This window comes from Peromyscus eremicus, chromosome 1 (genome assembly GCF_949786415.1).
Source record: "Peromyscus eremicus chromosome 1, PerEre_H2_v1, whole genome shotgun sequence".
Classification (NCBI taxonomy): Eukaryota; Metazoa; Chordata; class Mammalia; order Rodentia; family Cricetidae; genus Peromyscus; species Peromyscus eremicus.
In genome coordinates this window covers 175,312,512-175,315,543 of record NC_081416.1, presented here as the reverse complement: position 1 = coordinate 175,315,543, position 3,032 = coordinate 175,312,512, and positions in this window count along the sequence as shown.

Genomic DNA, 3,032 nt, shown 5'->3' with positions numbered 1-3,032 from the left:
ACTACAAACTTAAAGAATCCCTTAGCTTCATCATTACCATTAGCAGGTTAACATAAATATTGCTATACATAGTCACAATTCTCTCAATCTTACAACTCAAACTCTTAACAGAACCATTTGAATTAGCATATATGGTGCTATATATAGTTAACAATTTTCTCCGTCTTACAACTTTAACTCAATCATTTGAATTTTCTTGCTAACAGAACACAGGAAAAACTTCGATGTATTCACATCAAACTTAAATATTTCCTTAACTCCACAAAACCAGAGTGCATTAATATCAATAGGTTAAACATAATTTCTGCAAACATAATTCAACCTTAATTCCACTCATAACTCCTCCTTTTCTTTATAATTTTAAAGCAAAATCTCAAACCTAGTTAGAAAACCCAAACTTTTCCATTTAAACAGTTCCATTTGTAACACAAAACCAGTTCTGTAAGTAATTTCATTTTTACAAAAACAGTTCCACAAAACAATTCATGAATCCCCAATTAATAAAGCATATATGCATGCACAAAACTGCATCTTGATTCTAGGTATAAACAATAAATTTCTTCATTTAAACAGTTCCATTTTTAACCCAATTCCAGAAAACAGTTCCTAGGTCATTACTATAAGTAAACTCAAAATTGTCCCATTGAAATGAAATCTCTACTGTTCATTTCATTTCTTTTTTCTTTCTTTTTGTTTTTCGAGACAGGGTTTCTCTGTGTAGCTTTGCAACTTTCGTGGAATTCACTTTGTAGACCAGGCTGACCTCGAACTCACAGAGATCTGCCTGGCTCTGCCTCCCAAGTGCTGGGATTAAAGGCATGCATCACCACTGCCCAGCTCATTTCATTTCTTGAGTCCCAAAATTCAAATGATAAATCATGGTACAAGCCTTCCAAATATGAAGAAATCCATAACCAAAATCTTTTTGTAGTTTTATCTCATTTTAAGTTCAAAAAGTTCAAAGAAATAAATTCTTGTTTTAGGCTTTCACTTCAAAATATGAAAAGACATTTTTCAACCAAAACTTTTTGCAGTTAACAATTTTTGTTCAAACAAGCATCACTGAACTTATTCTCAAGGCAGAGATCTTTTGAGGTACAGTAGTATTCTAAACTGCACGGTTTTTTATGTTAGCTTAGGTTTTTCTGTGTTGTGATGATTTTCCACGGATCTCAGCTCCAGATGCCTTGTGCTGGTTCTGGCATCCGCCATTCTTAGCTTCTTAGCTGCTTCTGGAGCTTTTGAAACCATTCAGATGGCCTACTTTGCAGTCTACTGGGACACTAACCTTCTGTGTCTTGGGTTCTTTCACCATATACATCAGGAATAGATTCACATTTAACATTTACACTTTTTTTACAAATTCACATATAATATTAACATCTACTTATTTATACTCTTTAAGGGAAATATAGAACTACTTTAGCAAATATATTTCTTATTACTTCTTATAGACTTCTTATCTTATTTCTTATTTAAACTTACATTTACAACTAGTATCTTTACTTCTTACAAGCTTATTACTACATGTCTTAAGACTACCTTAGATATTTCTTGCAAGCTTATATTCTTAAAGGAACTCTATAGATCTATTTTACAAACTTACACAGGTCTACCATTAGCATATATTTAACTTAGCAAACACCTAAAGATTTCTTAACACAGAGATCTAACAAGAGAATTTTTAGAAACTCACATATCTTATTTAAGACTGCAGCTGCTCCCTGAGACAGAGCCCACTAGCGCCAGTTGGATGAAGAGCTGATCCCTGAGACAAAAAGTTCATCAGCATCGACTAGACCAAGAGCTTTTTTTTTTTGATTAGACAGGATTAGGGTATGTGTCCCCACTAGCATTGTTATAGTGGCAAAGCCCATATTGTGTAAGGTAATCTAATAAATAATAATAATAATAATAATAAATTACAACTGTAAATGTATCATAATATATAATATATATTAGAAATCATTTACTCAAGAATTAAGGAAAGCAATATTTTTCTTTTTATTATTAAACATATATTACACTTATGATTTGTTATATATATAAATATAAATATATGGACATATAGATATAAAGCCTGAAATCTATCAGGCTGATGATCAAGACTAACCATCAACAATAATCTGTGAGATTTTTAATCACAGTGATGATGCTGTATGCATAGCCACTTAGACATGTGTTGTACGAATCTTAAAATGTCTTTTAATAAAAAGCCCAGGCCTAGATATTGGAGTAAATGCTGAAAGATCAGAGAGACAAAGGAACAAGCTACTGCCATATCTTACCTCTAGAACTCTTCAGCCTAAAAAGCTCTAAGTCCTCACTCAAAAGTCTCCAGCAAAGAAAGTCTTTATTTCCTGTCTCATCATAGCTTATATTCCTTTCTCTCCCAAGCATTAAGGGGGTGTATGCTTCCCAAGTACTGGGATTAAAGGTGTGTGCTGCTACTGCCTGGCTCTGTTTCTCCCCTAGACTAAATCTATATCATAACTTCCAGGGTGACTTTGACCTCACAGAAGTTCATCTGTAAAGCCCCCTAGGTCCAAACATTATATTCCTTGTCCTCCTATCACCTTATCTACTGACCCGCTGGTCCCTTCTCCCAAGACTCTGACACTAATGAATGACTTGCTTGCCCAGTTCCCATGGGAACACACAGGAGAACTTACACATACCCAGAAGAATTGCACTCAACAAATAAATGACATACATCTCACCCTTTTTAAAAATATTATATGCAATTGTTATATCATTATCCACAGTGGTTTTTTTTTAATGCTTTTTAGAAAATGTCTTGGAAACTTTAGTCAGGTATATAATGAAATATGAGCCTCTATATATCCTCTATTCGTTCACTCCAATCCTTCTTGTATCGCTTTTCATATGACCCATCTCTAAAATCCTGTCATTCTTTTTGATAGCGTATAAGACTATTTAGTGCTTCCTAAGCAAGCATGAGTGTAGGATCATCCACCAAGTGTAGGAAACCTACCAGTGACTACAAACTCAAAGATAATGATTTCCCTTAT